The sequence below is a fragment of the Phascolarctos cinereus genome, unplaced genomic scaffold, assembly GCF_003287225.1.
Source record: "Phascolarctos cinereus isolate Bilbo 61053 unplaced genomic scaffold, phaCin_HiC Scaffold_5;HRSCAF=322, whole genome shotgun sequence".
Taxonomy (NCBI): Eukaryota; Metazoa; Chordata; class Mammalia; order Diprotodontia; family Phascolarctidae; genus Phascolarctos; species Phascolarctos cinereus.
In genome coordinates, this window is record NW_027555958.1 from 411,853,070 (window position 1) to 411,870,118 (window position 17,049).

The 17,049-nt window shown below is 39.9% G+C and overlaps 1 protein-coding gene across 1 annotated transcript in view; it reads right to left on the minus strand.

The window, feature by feature from the left end:
- PAPPA2 (pappalysin 2) overlaps nt 1-17,049 on the minus strand; it is a 235,783-nt gene that overhangs the window by 29,169 nt on the left and 189,565 nt on the right. The window lies entirely within an intron of this gene.

Here is a 17,049-nt window from a genome sequence, read left to right on the forward strand (position 1 = left end):
CTCACCCTCACCTATCCCTCCAGCCTGGTTTACAAGCCCTGCCGTTCTGTTCTCCGTTAGTCATTCAGCACATCCCAGCTCGATTGCATCCATATGGAACCTATTCTCTGTGCAAGTGTCTTGTTGACATTCCCTTTATCTGCAGGATGCTTGTCTGTGTATCTTATCCTCTCATCTGCGGATCTGGTGCATCTGTTTCACACTATGTTCTCCGGCCCCATTTCCTTGGTCTTGGCTTCTTACTGAGCAAAGCCTTGGTGTTTCTCCTCCTCCTCCTCCTTAAAGCATGCAAATCCCAGGGAGGAATCCTAGCAGGGGGTTCAATACCCCACATAGATCTGCCACATTAGGTTTTTAGAAGCCTGGTGCTACTGGTTCACATGCTTTTGATTTCCCTTCAGTCATTGCTTTGTCTTCCCTCCCCCATCCTCGTTTTTTTTTTCTCTACCACACACTAAGAACACCAAATAACCAGCGGCCAATTCTGTCCACAGGACACAGAGCCAGAAAACCAAGGCATCTTCAATTAGACTCACAGAATGCTGTTTTTGAAAACTGCCACGTCTCTTACATCCATCTTGCATCTCCTCCCTGCTCACAGAAACATTACCTAAGTTCGGATATCATCATACCTCACCTAGACTATTTCAATAGCCTACTTGTTTCCCCCTCCTTTAAAAAGGAGCTCCCTGCTGCAATCCACTGTCCACACAAATGTCAGTGTAAAATCATTGAATCATATAGATCTGACCATATCACTGTACTCAAGAAGCTTCAGTGACTCTTTATTGCCTCTAGAATACAATGAAAGCTTTTCCACTGGGCATCAGCATTTAAGGGCAAATCTACATCTGGTTTCTCTTTTTAGGCTCTTTGCCCGTGACTCTCTTTTGACCCTCTATGTTCCAGTCAAATCAGAAATAGATGTTTGTTGAGTGAATGAAAAGGTCATGAGAACTCGATGCCAAATTCTGGAATGAACAACAGCGTCCTTCTCTCCCTCTCGAGCTCCCAACCAATGTCCAGCTATACAGAGCTGGTGCTTTGCCCTGGTCCATCCACCAGGGGAAATTATCTTCACAAACTGTGAAATCCTGGAGAGATGAAGCACACAAATGAGGTGACAAAGTGTCTAATTGGCTTCCCTGGTTTTTGAGTGGAGATATGGCTTGTGGTACTGTATTGTGTCCAGCTTTAGCATTAAGTGGACCAGTGGCAAGAGAACCAGATTTGGAATTGGAAAACCTATGGTTAGATCTAGCTCAGATGCCAAGTTTCCTGGGTGACCTTGGACATATCACCATGTAATTCCCACGTCTGTAAAACGGCCAGTTTGGGACAAGAATGAGATCTATGAAGAAGTGGCATTTTAAAGTATGTGAAATTCTTTCTTCTCTAGCCTGCCTATCCCCATTGGCCCCAACAAATGACACCCCTTCCTTTTCCTCACATCCTCCAAACACTCAGTGACTTCGTTCCTTTTCCTCTGATTATAATGTGTTCTCAGACAGGTTGCAGACCCTAGTTGAAGGAGTACTGGGGAGCAGCTCGGTGGCACAGTGAATAGGGCATTGGCTCTGGAGTCAGGAGGACCTGAGTTCAAATCCAGCCTCAGACACTTGACACTTCCTAGCTCTATGACCCTGGGCAAGGCACTTAACCCCATTGCCTAGCCAATAATGATAAATAATAATAATAATAATAATAATAATAATAATAATAATAATAATAATAATAACAATAATAAAAAATTAATTTTAAAAAGAAAGAAAGAGTACTGGGCTTGAAGTCATAAGGCTTGGGTTCAAATACTACCTTAAATGTTTTCTAGCTATGTGACTCTGGACAAGATCTTTATCATCCCAGCACCCTAGCTTCCTCAGCTGTAGAGAGACAGTAACATCTATACTAGTTACCTTGCAGAATTGTCATGATGAAAAATGCTTTGCAAATCTTAAAAGTCTATTGAAATGTGAGTTATTATTATTGGTTTTGACCCATGCTTTTAACCTTTTAGGTTAATTTCAGTGTGGAAACTACACTAATGAGGAGTAGTGAATCCTCTGCAGTGTTTAGACAGAGTATTCCTTAGGGAACTGGCAAGTTCAATGATGTGCCTGTAATCAGAGAGCTAGTCTGTGTTATGGCAAGATTTGAGCTCAGGTCTCCCTGACTCCAAGTCTGGCTCTCTATCTATTATGCCAAGCTGCATTTAGTGATTATTATGGATTGAAAAATGCATTCACTCTGAGGTGGAGATGAATAATAAGGCAGAATGTGTTATCTTTCCAGTGGCCTTGGCATTTTAATTGGGAACAAAGAACTCAGGCCTGCTAGGATAACTCACTGGGGTTTGCATGCTTTAAAAATGAAAAGAAATGTCAAGATTTTGCTTAGCAAGAAGCAGAGACAAAGAAAATGAGGGAAGATAACATGGCAAATGGGCTTCAGTGGGAGAAGCAACAGGGGGATTTGAGCTGAAGGAGGAAGAGACTAGTAACAATGATAATAATAGCTGATTTAGAGCTTTATGATTTTAAACAAATTTCTTTTGATCCTCACAATAAACCAATGAGATAGGTTGGTATATTATGAGCCTTATTTTAAAGATGAGGAAACTGAGGTTCAGAGACATTAAGCAATTTACCCAGGATCACACAGCTAGTATATGATATCTGAGGCAGGATTTGAAACCAGATCTCTCTGACTCCAAGTCCAACACTCTAGTCCACTAGTATGAAATTAAGAAGATTTGGAGAGTTGTAGGATTGTGAAGAAGACTAGCAATATTTGGGGGAATGAGAATTGCTGAATCACAGAATTTGAAAGTTAGAAAGGACTTCAAACATCATATAGCCATACCTGAAAAAGTAGCTCCTCTATGGTATCATTGAGAAAGGATCACAGGATCAAAGATTTGGAGCTGGAAGGACTTCAGTGGCTATCTAGGCTAATCTATGACAAAAAATGTTCCTCTCCACAAAATACCAAGAAGTGGTCGGCTCTCTTCCCTTTCTGAAGCACTCTCATTTTTTTTAATAAAGATTTTCCTTTTGCAAGCCAAAATTTGCCTCTCTTCAGTCTCAGTCTATTACCCTTCATTCTGATCTCTGGGGCCAAAAGGATCAAGTCTTCCCTGTCTCCCACATTATTCCTTCAGATACTTGAAGACAGAATCTAGAGAATCATGGGAGGGTTCATATGAAAATGTGAAAGGAGCTGACGAGAAGTTAGAAGAGAATGAAAAGGACTCGGGCAGAAGGAGAAGGGTGAAAGCTGAAGGATGGTTTCAATAGGAGAACAAGAAGGACTTGATTAGGAAGGAAAAGGAAGATTAGAAGGCAATGGGGAAAGACTCTAGCTGAAGAAAGAGAAGGATTCCAAGAACAGGAGAGGGAGGGTCAGAGAAGAAGGAAGACTAGAGCTCAAGGAGAAAAGACAAGTTGTTAAGACAAAGTAGAAGGTTAATAAGGAAAGAAAAAAAGACATTGGAAGGGGTTGTCAAAATGTCAACAAGGGGAGAAGGTGTAAAGGAACTGATAAGGGGCTGACAAAGTTCCAAGAGAGGGAAAACTCTTAAAGAGTGTATAGTTCACTACCAAATCTCTTTCGAGAAGTGCCTAGCAATAATTTTAAAAAGAGGACAAGAAGGAACTCAGATCTCACTTTTAACAAATGAGGAGAGTAAGAAGGAGCACTCCTGCCAACAGAATAAGGTGTTTGTCTCTCTGGCACAAGCAAATAACTGATATCCATTCTTAAAACTTTTCTCCCTTCTGGAAGAGAAGGCAAAGAGGTTTAGGAACATTTCTCAAATCTCCAGCTTCTCAGGGATAATCAAATGTTATAAAAATAAGAAAAGAGATCTGAAGAGGCACAAGGGAATCTTGACCAGTATCTTAAGGTTGGTAGGTCCATTGTGACTCAAAGAAAGGGAAACAAAAGAACCACTGAATATCTAAAGCAAAGAAAAATGGTATAAAACCTTTCCTGATGAGGAGGAACAGTGACTTATCCTACAAGGAATGATCATTGTTGTCAGGTAAGAAATGATCCAATAAGGGTTAAGGGAAGAAGAAAAGAGTAGTGATGGTTGCTGACTCAGTGGAGAGGTACTTGGTAATTCATCTAGCAAGCTGGTAGCAACAGTGATGAGGTCTTCTGTCTTCACAAGACAGACTTGTCAAATCTGATGACCATTATCCTCTTCCGGTGATTCCTATGAGGATAAATATGAGGATAAATGATATTGACAGAAGAAAGCTGGAACACATTGCTAAAGATTCTGTTAACTTAACCAAGAAACTAAAAATCTTAGGTTCATAGGAGCTGGTTTCATCATGGCTACCAATCAAAAGCAAGGGCTTAAGAAGAGAAGACATTTCAGAATAGAATAATAGATGGCTAAGAAAATGGTGTCTGAGAATGGGATTTGGATTTCTGGACCACAGATTAAAATGTAAGAAGGCCAGGTTTCTAGCCAAAAAGAGAGTATAGTTTTACCAGCCTTATCAATAGGCCTTTAAAGTGAAAAGGAGGAGAATATTGCCTGCATTAGATAACATATAGAGTAGCCATAATGTAGGGGGAAAACAGCAGTAATGATGTCCAGAAATTCACAACAGAGTGCTACAACATAGGAACTCACATTCTAATCCATGGCTTTAATATTGTATATACAAATGAACAAAGTACATGTAACAAGCAAAGTGAGATGAGAGATCCTAGTGTGAAGAAATAAACTTGACTTCGTAAATCAAATTGTGAAAGTCATACTTGTGAAATGAGAACTATGACTAGATTATGGCTCTGGAAATTTTGCCTTACTCAAAAGGAATAGAATAGATAAAAGAAGGGCAGAATAGATAAGAGGAGGGCAGAGTGCAATATATATTAAGAATACAGGCTAATGTGAGAAATACCAGGAATAAAAGTAGGAAAGCATAGCCAAGAGAACTTGGGTGAAGAGGAATAATCAGATGTTATGTTTGTCACTGGAGTGTAATACAGGTAACCTGGACAAAATCCAATGAGACATTTGGGAAACAGATAACAAGCCTGGCAAGGAGGTATGATATAGTATTAATAGGGGGAACTCAAATATCAAGACATCTTTTAGAACAATCTCTCTGCCCCAAACAGAGTAGCTAATAATTTCTTGGCTTTTCTTAATCATAATTCTCTCTTTCAAAAGATGAAGGAACAGAAACCAAGAACTTCTATTCTGAATCTTATTCTCACCAACAAGCAGTTGTCCAGGGCAGAAATGATAGGATCCTTGTGGGAAACTGGACTTTCCCTCTTAGAATCTGTTGTAAAGTTGAAGAAAGCCAAAAGAATTCTAACAGGAAATCTAGATTTGGGGAGACTAGAATTCAAAGAATTTAGTGGAAGGATTTGGGTCTAAGAGATCATTAGTAACTTTCAAGAGAGCAGTTCCAGTTGAATGATGAAACTGAAAGCTAGATCGCAGAGACTTAAGTAGAGAGGGAGAAGTGGAGGCACCAATTTTAGGAGTTCTTTTTAAGAATTTTAATCATAAAAGAGAAGAGAGATATAGTAAGATAGTGGGGATGGATAGCTCAAATAAGGGGTTTTTGAGCATGGGAGAGACATGGGAGACTTTGTAGGCAATAAAAAAACAAACAATAGACAAAAAAAAAGATTGAAGATTAGTAACAGATTGAGTGGGGGGAGATAGACACAGGGGGCATTCTGTTGGAGAAAATAGCAGATGGAAGACTTCAAATCACTCAATCAGTTAAATGCAAATGAGCTAAAGGACCATAATGCTTTGCAGCTCTAAGTTCCCAACACAGTCCTCTATTTAGCGTCCTTGAAACTATTTCTTCATACATTTTCCAGTTTTTAATAAATAAGAGTTATTTCTCTTCCACTTTAAACCATAAGATTGTTGAAGAACAAATGAGACATATTTTTATATCTTTCACAAGGTGATTTCAGTCATTACGTTATAATTCATTTTCTTTCTCAAACTGTCCAAGTCCCACCTAAAAACCATGTTTCTTCAAACACAAATTTTTAACATCTTTTATTAAATCAGAATCCTTTTCCTCTCTTTTTTTTGGCATTAAAGTATTAATCTATATTAGAGGTAATATCTTGTGACCTTTACTAACTGACATATATGTGTGTGTGTGTGTGTGTGTATGTGTATAGATAGATAGATAGATATACATACACACATATATACATATATACACATACACACATATAATACAAAGGCATTTTTTAAAAACATAAATTTATTTATTTTAATTTTCAACATTCACTGCCACAAGTTTTTGAGTTCCAAATTTTTGCCCCATCTCACCCCTCCCCCACCCCAAGATGGCATGCATTCCCCTAGTCTGTCCTCTCTTCTATCTCTCCCCCCTTCTCTTATCCCCTTCCCCTTCTATTTTCCTGTAGGGAGAGATAGACTTCCATACCCCATCTCCTGTATTTCTTATTTCCCAGTAGCATGTGAAAACATTTTTTTAAACATATGTTTTTAAAACTTTAGGTTTCAAATTTTCTCTCTTCCTCCCTCCCCAACCACCCCCATTAAAAAGGCAAACAACTCAATATAGGTTATACATGTGCAGTTATGGAAAACACTTCCATAGTAGACATGTTGTGAAAAACTAACTCTATTTCCCTTAATCCTATCCTGCCCTCCCATTTATTCTATTTTCTTTTGACCCTGTCCTCCTCAGAAGTATTTCTTCTGATTACCCCTTTCCCAATCTGCCCTCCTCTCTATCATCCCCCTGCTCTCTTGTCCCCTTCTCCCCCTATTTTCCTGTAGGGTAAGACAGATTTCCATACCCAATTGAATGTGTATGTTATTCCCTCCTTAAGCCAAATCCTATGAGAATAAGATTCACTCATTCCCTCTCACCTTCCCTGTTTCCCCTCCACTGTAAGAGACTTTTCTGTTTTTTTTTGTGAGATAATTTACCCCATTCTACCTCTCCCTTTCTTCTTCTCCGAGTATAATCCTCTCTCATCCCTTAATTTTATTCTCCAGATATGACCCCTTAATCTTCAACTCACCCTGTGCCCTCTATCTATCTATCTATCTATCTATCTATCTATCTATCTATCTATCTATCATATACATACATATAATTTTTTTCCTCAACTACCCTAATACTGACAAAGGTCTCATGAGTTTAAATATCATCTTTCCATGCAGGAATGTAAACAGTTCAATCTTAATAAGTCTCTTATGATTTCTCTTTCCTGTTTACCTCTTCATGTTCCACTTGAGTCCTGTATTTGAAAGTCAAATTTTCTATTCAGCTCTGGTCTTTTCATCAGGAATGCTTGAAAGTCCTCTATTTCACTGAATGACCATTTTTTCCCCTGAAGGATTATACTCAGTTTTGCTGGGTAGGTGATTCTTGGTTGTAATCCTATCTCCTTTGCCCTCCGGAATATTATATTCCATGCCCTGTGGTCCTTTAATGTAGAAGCTGCTAAATCTTGTGTTATCCTGATTGTGTTTCCACAGTACTTGAATTGTTTCCTTCTGGCAGCTTGTAATATTTTCTCCTTGACCTGGGAACTCTGGAATTTGGCTACAATATTCCTAGGAGTTTTCCTTTGGGGATCTCTTTCAGGAGGAGATCTGTGGATTCTTTCAATTTCTATTTTGCCCTCTGGTTCTAATATATCAGGGCAGTTTTCCTTGATAATTTCTTGAAAGATGATGTCTAGGCTCTTTTTTTGATCATGGCTTTCAGATAGTCCAATAATTTTTAAATTCTCTCTCCTGGATCTATTTTCCAGGTCAGTTGTTTTTCCAATGAGATATTTCACATTGTTTTCTAATTTTTCATTCTTTTGGATTTGTTTTACAGTGTCTTGATTTCTCATAAAGTCACTAGCTTCCAATTGCTCTATTCTAATTTTTAAGGAAGTATTTTCTTCAGTAATCTTTTGGACTTCCTTTTCCATTTGGCCAATTTTTCTTTTTAGGGCATTTTCTCCTCATTGGCTTTTTGGACCTCTTTTGCCATTTGGGTTAGGCTAGTTTTTAAGGTGTTATTTTCTTCAGTATTTTGTGGGGTCTCCTTTAGCAAGCTGTTGACTTGTTTTTCATGATTTTCTTGCATCACTCTCATTTCTCTTCCCAGTTTTTCCTCTACTTCCCTTACTTGCTTCTCAAAATCCCTTTTGAGCTCTTCCAAGGCCTGGGACTGATTCATATTTTTCTTGGAGGCTTTGGATGTAGGAGCTTTGACTTTGTTGTCTTCTTCTGGTTGTGTATTTTGATCCTCTTTTTCACCAAAGTAAGATAATATCGTCTGACTCTTTTTACACCACTTGCTCATGATCCCAGCCAATTACTTGAGTTTCAAACTCTTTGTTAAGGTAAGAGTCTGCTTCCAATGTGTAGAATGTACTGTCCCAAGCTTCAGGGGTTTGTGTAGCTGTTTTCAGAGATACTTGTAGGGACCTGTAAATTTTCAGTTCTTCCAAGGTGGTATGATGAGGGGCAAGGTGTTTACTCTTTTCCTGGCCTGTGACCACAAGTATTCCTTTCTGTCCTGTAGCTGTGAGGAGGGGCTTCTCTCCACAGCCACTACAAGCTCCTCCACGCCAGAGCTCCTCTTCACCCCAGCACCGCCACCCAGAACTGTGACCCAGATCCAAACATGGGCAAAGCAAGAGATTCCTGCCTGAGCACTGGCAAAGAGATCCCTGCGGTCCCTCTTTGATCAGGCACTGGATTCCCCCTCTGTCTGTGGGCTGGAAGCTCGGGAAGCAGCTGCCCCCCTAGGACCAGGCTCTTGGATAATGGAGCTGAGACCCCGCCTTCCTCTCTGACCACCGACAGACACAGACTTTTCCCACTGACCTTCTAAGTTGTCTTTGACATTCGTAGATTGAGGAGTCTGGGAACCTCCACAGCTGCCCGGGATTCAGTCTTCTGAGGCCTGCTCCAGATTTGCTGCTGCCTGTGCGCCCACGCTGAGCTGTGCTCCCAGCCCGGTGTGATACACCTTTCTGATCAATCATCCAGGTTGTCTTGGGCTGGAAATTTGTTTCACTCTGTCTTTTTGTGGGTTCTGCTGCTTCAGAATTTGTTTAGAGCCATTTTTTATGAGTATTTGGAGGGGTTTGCGGGAGAGCTCAAGCAAGTCACTGCTTTCACTCCGCCATCTTGACTCCTCCCCAATACAAAGGCATTTTTATGCCCTTTTCTGCGCCAAACTACTTCACATGAAAAAGTCAACACCTCAAAGGGATAGTACCTTAGATCAAGCACTAGTTATCTAGGTACAGGGAACAGAGGTCAGGAGAGCTGCTTCAGTAGTCCTGAAATCATACCATATAGCCACAGTGCTGTGCCGGAACCAGCTCATACCAGCTTAAGAGCCAATTGTTAAATTTCTCAGTCTGAGCATTTGCACCTTGGAAACTGGAAAATGCTACAGATCAGGGCTTGACTTCTTGTTCTGTTGATTGTCTAGACTTCAAGTGATGGAGAAATTCTTAATCATGCAGATTCCATTTTAAAGCGTGTCATGTATACGTTTTCCCCTCCCCCCATTCCCCCAGAGAGCTAGTTATTAAACATTTACCAGCATGGCTCTCCATATAGGCAGCTACCTACTTCATTAACTCAAAAGCCTGATGTTCTTCCAGAACAGGGCACCTTTTAGGAGAAGGAAAAGACAGGATGGGTAAAGTAGTCAAGGGAGGAGTAGAAATATCTTATATCAAGCTGACCACTTGATATACTCTTCCAGCACACCAAACAAGAGCTCTAGTAGAAGCCTTTAGGCTATTTGTGGAGGGGGCTGGGACGATGAGGAGGAGACAACAGATAGTAGAGAGGGGGAAAAGAGAAAGATGAAATAGCTGTGAAAAAAGCTTTTAGGATGAAAAATGACCATTTGCCCCTTCTGTTCCATTTGCAGGTAATACATGATGTCGATGTCATTGTAACCTGAACCTGCTCTGCTGTAGCAGTTTGGGAGACTTTGGTGGCTGCAAGTAGAACATTCCTAGCAATCTAAAGGGTATCACAGACACGCACCACTAAGCTTGAGAGTTTGTGCATTCTAAAGGTTTCAGTTGAGTCACAAACTTATTTTTAATTAGTCCTTATGTAACCTAATGAGGCAGATTAGTACGATTATCCATATTCCACTGATGGGGAAAATAAGGTATCAAATGGTGCCCCAAGGTTACTCACTGAGTGAATGGCAGAGCTGGGAATTAAGCTTGGGTATTTCAATACTCCCAAAGTAATGCAAGAGGGATAGAATAGCCAAGGATAGGGATCACATGTGCTCAATCCCTTTTACTTTCACATTCCTAAGAAACAACATGGCATAATGGAAGGATTACTAGCCTTAGAGTCAGAAGATCTCTGTCACTCACTTCTTGGACTCAACTTCTGACAGCCTCAGTTTCCTTCTTTGTAAAATTAGGATAATAAAAATTGTTTTGCCTGACCATATTGGGTCATAACCCAATAAAGAAAGCACCATACTAGTATCAGATATTATTATGACCTCATACATAAAAGAGAAGCCACATGGTATAGGAGAGAGAGAGAGAGAGAGAGAGAGAGAGAGAGAGAGAGAGAGAGAGAGAGAGAGAGAGAGAGAGAGAGAGATAGCCTCAGAGCTAGGAAAAAGAAAACTGGGTTCAAGTTCTACCATGATACACACTCGATGTGTGACCCAAGGATCCATTTGAGCCCTCAGGACCCTATACAAATCTTTAAGACAGTAAGTTGCAGAGAAGATGCTGACCTGCATTGTTATAGGGTTTTTCCCCATGTAGTTCACCATATTAATCCCTATACCATCTATAGAATCTCAGGCTTAGAAGGTACTGTAGAGATCCCCCATCAGGAGAACTTTCTATTACACTAATTACCTCTTACCTATCCACCTCCCTGATTTCTCTCCTTTGTTATTATCTCGAGAGAAGTCATTGAAGGTTTTCATACTCCATGATTGGGCAGCCTTGTTGGAGAATACACCTAGAGAATAAGAATCATCCTTCTGGGACAGGATAAATAGGTGGGTGTATACATACACGCACACAAATACATACACACATATGCATGTGTATACATGCATGTATATACATGTTTGGATGTAAGTTGTTCAGTCCTTTTCAGTCATGTCTGACTCTTCATGATCCCATTTGTAGTTTTTTTGACAGAGATGCTAAAGTGGTTTGCCATTTCCTTCTCCAGCTCATTTTACAGATGAGGAAACTGAGGCTCTGGATTTGGAGTCAGAGGACTTGCCATCATCTCAGTTCTGCCACTTAGGACCTTTGTGCATGTCACATAATCTCTCATAGCTCTAGTTTTCTTATTGGCCAAATTAAGACAATGGTGCTGTCAATTGTTTCAGTCATGTCCAACTCTTTGTGACTCCATTTGGGGTTTTCTTCTCAGAGACACTGGAGTAGTTTGCCATTTCTTTCTCCAGCTCATTTTACAGATGAGGAAACTGAGGCAAACAGGGTTAAGTGACTTGTCCAGGGTCAAACAGCTAGTAAGTATCTGATGCTGGATCTGAACTCAGGGAGATGAGTCTTTCTGACTCCAGGCCCAGCACTCTATCCACTATGCCACCTAGCTGTGCCTGATGTTGGGGTAGTTGACCTCTGATTATTGGCTACCTTTTTGTATTTCCCATGGTCCTTACCAAAGTGCCTTGTGTGTACTGGGTGCTCAACAAATATTAGCTGAATCACCTGCCAATGGAATATACCAGCAGTCTCTTATCAAGAAAATGCAAACCAAGCACACGGCTCCTAAAGAGAGGAAAGCCAAAGGAGGGAACATAACCACATGCAAAGAATGAGCATAGATTTAACAAGGGTGGGGAACCTGTGGCCTTGAGGCCACATGTGGTCTTCTAGGTCCTTGGGTGTGGCCTTTTGACTGAATCCAAGTTTTACAAAATAAATCCTTTTATTAAGGGGATTTGTTCTGTGAAATGTGGATTCAGTCAAAGGGAAGCACTTGAGGACCTAGAGGGCCACATGTGGCCTTGACGACACAGCTTCCCCACCCCTGGCATAGAACTAGAGTCAGGAGTATGGGGGTTCAAGATCTTTCTCTGATGTTTACCAGCTATTTGGCTTCCATAAGTGCTAACCTCTCTGAGCTTGAGATTCCTCATCTTTAAAAATAAGGGTAATACTTGCATAATGTACTTCATAAGACTACTGTGAGACAGTGTTTTGTAAACTTGTCTCACATGCCTGGAAGACTCTTCCCCTTCACCTCTGCCCTTTGGAATACCTGGATTCCTTCAAGACTCACCTCAAACACCACCTTCTGCAGAAGAAATTTCCAGTGTCCTGAGCTGCTGGGGGCCATCTCCTCCTAAGGTTACCATCCACCTACTCTGTAAGCATCTTAACATGTATGGATTTATTTACATGTTGCCTCCCTTTAGAATGTAAGCTCCTCGAGGGCTTTCTTCGTATTTTATGGCGCTTAGCACTGTGCCTGACACAGTAAGGGTTTAAGAAATGTATCTTGACTAGTTAGGTGACCAAACTAAAACCTGCTATGCAAATTTGCTATTTCTATTATCAGAGTCAGGGTATTTGGTAATCAAGGCATTTGATGGTGAACTTCAACCATTCTGGAGGGTCTTGGGGGATCTGGCAAGGACAAGGAAAGTCAACTTTCAGGACATGCTTGTAATTAAAATATAAAGCTCATGTTCTCACCTACTTGAGTTTGTTTTTTAGAATAGGGAAACTTGGAGTCCTAGATTCTGCAGGGCTAAGCTTGGGGATGTGTGAAGATGCTTCCCTTGTATGGAGTAATGTACATTCCTGAGCTAGGACATGTTTTGTTTGATGGTTGTTGTGGTTTCTTTCTTTTTTTAAAAAGAAGGTCTGGATAACTCTAACATTTACAATAACACCATCAACAATGACAAAAACATGAGTCTTGATCCAGTGTGAATAAGAAGAAAATTTGGAAGAGGGGGAAGAAGGCCAAAAGGAGGTAGAAAGAGAAAAATATTGGCCGAGAACCTAATGGAGGAAGATGCCATGCGTGCCACAAGGCTGGCACTGTGGGCAGCAGCATCTGTTACTGATGAGAATTCACAAGTGCCCAATGCTGTGTGTGTGTGAGAGACAGACAGACAGACAGCAGATACACAGAGACAGAGTCAGAGAGAGAGAATCAGAGAGAGAGAGAGAGAGAGAGAGAGAGATCATTTGTGTTCCTGCATGTGTATGTGCATGTGAGTGTGTAAGGAAAAACCCAGGCTTTATACTTCAAGAAGTCCAACTCATGTCTCCAACCTCATCAGCCTGAGAGGCTGCCCTCAGCAGCCTGCCTCTCACCGTGAGTTAGATCTCCAGCCGGCTCATTCTTGCTAACTATGCTAAGGGAAGAATGGATTGTGCAAAACAAGTCCAAAAAAAAAAACCCACAAGGGCCTCCTGACCCATTTGTATCTTGTTTCTGCCAAGTTCTCATTACAGATCTTAAATAAAAAAGAAAACAATGTATAAGGATGGAATAGCCAAGGAGATTATTGTCAAAATCCTGGATGGCAGAGGATTGTATGCCTGAGGAGGCTGCATCAGGGGGAGATGAGAGTATAAGTGTGCATGTGTTTACTTGTGTGTGTACATCCATGCATTATTTACCTTTGCAATTAAGGCATTGATTGTTTTAGTTCACTTCAGTGTTAATGTACTTATTTACCCCCCAAAATTTTTCTTTTGGTTGAAAGAAAAAGAAGGAAACTGAGAAAGTGAATAAAACACCCCAAACTGGGCCAGATACAGCAGTTTAAAGGATTTACGGACAAATAACTTAACTAATGTCTTTGAATGCCAAAACCCTGAGGGTAAGGAGAGTAGACATAGACCAAGGTGGCAAAAGTAGTGATCTTAGCCAATGAATTACACTTTTTTTTTTATGTTCTGTTCAGGTGCCTATGGTTGGAAATGTGGGTAAGCACTGCCATATATATCAGCATAAGTCCTGGGGCAAGAGAAATGAAGTTGAGCCAACAGGAAGCAGGAAAGGAAGAAGAGGAGGAGGAGGAGGAGGAGAAGGAGGAGGAGGAAGAGATTTGCCAAAGTCTACTTCTCCTTTCTGTTAGTATTTGCCTAGGTTTTACTGCTCAGCTTCAATTTCAGCAGAATCATTAGTCCTTCATTTTTAAATTATAGACTATAGATCAAAGATCACATAATGTTAGGGCTGGAGGGGCTCCAGGATCATATAGGAATACCTCTGACACTTTACACATAAGGAAAAGGAGTCTCAGGGAGAATCCCACAACAGCTAAACATTACAGTTAGAACATGTTAAAAATCATCAGAGCAAATGATTTACTCAAGACTGTACATCCAGTGTAGCACAGGAAAAAACCAAAGTGTGCACTGATTCAAGACACTTCTAATAGATCCCTACTATGACTTTAAGCCCCCAGAGGCTGAAGGGACCCCAAGTGTCCCTTCCCCCACAAAATCAAAAATTAGGGCTTTAGCATTGCAGTCCTCTCTGTACTAGGAAGTCTTGATTATCTATTAACAGTGATTGTTATCAGAGACTTAGAGGAAACATCAAATAATGGCATGTTCAAAAAATAATAACGCATGTACATAAAGTATTGCTTTGAGGTCAATTTTATTTATAAGGCAAGAGATAGCCTATATATTAATCAGGTAGAAGAGTGAAGAGAGCACAGTGTCTGGAGTCAAGAAAACCTGAGTTCAAATTTGGCCTCATACACTTAGTAGCTCTGTATTGTTAGGTTAGGTATAGGTTAAATAGGAAAGTGGACAAGGCAATAGACCAACAGAAAGAGTGAAGGAGACAGTCTCCACTCAGATTCTGTTTTCTAATGATTAACATGGCCAACAAGTCTTTACATTATAGGGGGACTAGTCTACAAAAACTGACAATGATTAAGAGGGTGCCCTTTCTGTTTTGAAACTTTCCAGCTATGTCATTGGTTTATATTCTGTCAACTGGATATTGGTTTCGTCAATAGGATACATGTTGTTCTTATTAGAAAATCACTCAAGATCTTAAATCTTACTCAGGAAGTTTTCAATCATTTATATTGCTGGACAGCTCCATTTAAAGGTACAGAAATACTTTAACAGGTAAATGCAAATTGGAGGTGAAGGACAACTTACTATTGCTTGACCTGTGAAAATAGCATTCCCAGATGACTTTTTTCTACTTGGGGATTTCTCCTAAATATTTAGAATAATGGCCTCAGAAATGATTCATGTAGTCAGTGAGATCTCTCAATGGAACAGAAATGAAAGTATGGAGGAGAAGGTGGGGCGGGGTAGGTATTTGAGAGCTATAAGCCTCAAGTCTACTTGCGTCCAAAACTGGTGATTTATTGGTCTCAGTAGGTAACATACTTACATGTTTATTTTAACAGCAAACACGTGCTTTTTGTAACAGCTAGGTAATTCAGTGGTTAGAATGCTGGACTTGGAGTCAGGAAGACCTAAGTTCAAATCTGACCTCATACACATTCCAGTTGTGAAGCTTTAGACAAGTCACTGTCTTTGTCTGCCTCAGTTTTCTCAACTGTAAAATAAAGACAGATAATAATAGCACTAACCTCCCCCCTCCCCGGGTTGTTGTGAGGACAAAATGAGATAAAATTTGTAATGTGTTTTGAAAACCTTAAAGCACTACATAAATGCTAGATGCTATTTTAAATAGGTGAGACCACTTCTTGTTCTTATTAATTTTTTGCAAGAGTTATGAGAAATAATTAGACTATGCATTTGAAGATGCTGGAAAGAAACTCATGTTGTATGCAGTTCTTTAGGTATATGTGGGTACTTCTCTGAGTAAGATAGGTAAATAAATGAGCATTATAATGGAAGGAGTAGAGACAGGGCACCTTACTTCTATTACTTATTCCCTGGGTGACATTTGGCAAGTCACTAAATCTCTTCAGTTTCCTAATCTACAAAATGAGGACCATTGGACTACAGACTAAAAGATTAAAGGGACCTTAGAGATAATGGTAACAATACCTAGCATTTATATAGAGCCTTATGGTTTGAAAAGTGCTTTATCAATATAATCTCATTTGATCCTCACAACAATCCTGGGAGGTCAGTGCAATTATTATTTCCATTTTATAAATGAAGAAACTGTGCCATTCAAGGCTTAAGTAACTTGCCTAAGGTCACATGGTTAGTAAGTGTCTGAGGTGTGATTTCAGCTTAGGTTTTCCTGAAACCATGACTACCACTCCATCCATTGCACAATTTAGCTGCCAATCCAACCAACTCTCTCATTTTACAGGAGACTAAGGCCTAGAGGGCTAAAGTGACTTGCGTAAGGTCACATAGGTAATAAATAATATAGCTAGAATTTGAACCCAGTACATCTGACTCCAAATCCAGCATTCTTTCCACCATTCTCTCACAGGATTGTGGAGATCTAATGTATGGAAGACTCTTTGTAAGTTGTAAAGTGTTATATAAAAGCAAATCATCATCATCATAGTTACTACTATTATGACCTATGGGTCTTTGAGCATAAATGATGCATGTATCTTCCATGTTTCCCAGTCATATGAGGCATTAAAAGGAATTGAGATTTCAAGTCTAAAAAAGTGAAAATATAGGGGAACATGATAGGATTATTCAAATAGAGCTTATGTAGGGGGGAATAGATTTATTTTGTGTATTTTCAGTCAGCCAATTAGTCAAGGAACACCTACTATGTGTGAGACACTGTGCTAATTGTGGGGAATACAAAGAAAGCCCCCAGGTAGTCCCCATTCTCAAGGAATTCAAGTCTAATGGAGGACTCAGCATGCAAGTATCGATGTTTCTGCATATAATATATATATAATATATATATATGTATGTATGCTTGTATGTACATATACGTATGTGTGTAAATATATATGTATATACGTGTATATATACACACCCATATACATACATACATACATACATACATACATACATACATGCATGCATACATATATATATATATGCATGTATCTAGTCTCAAAGGGAAAGGACTAA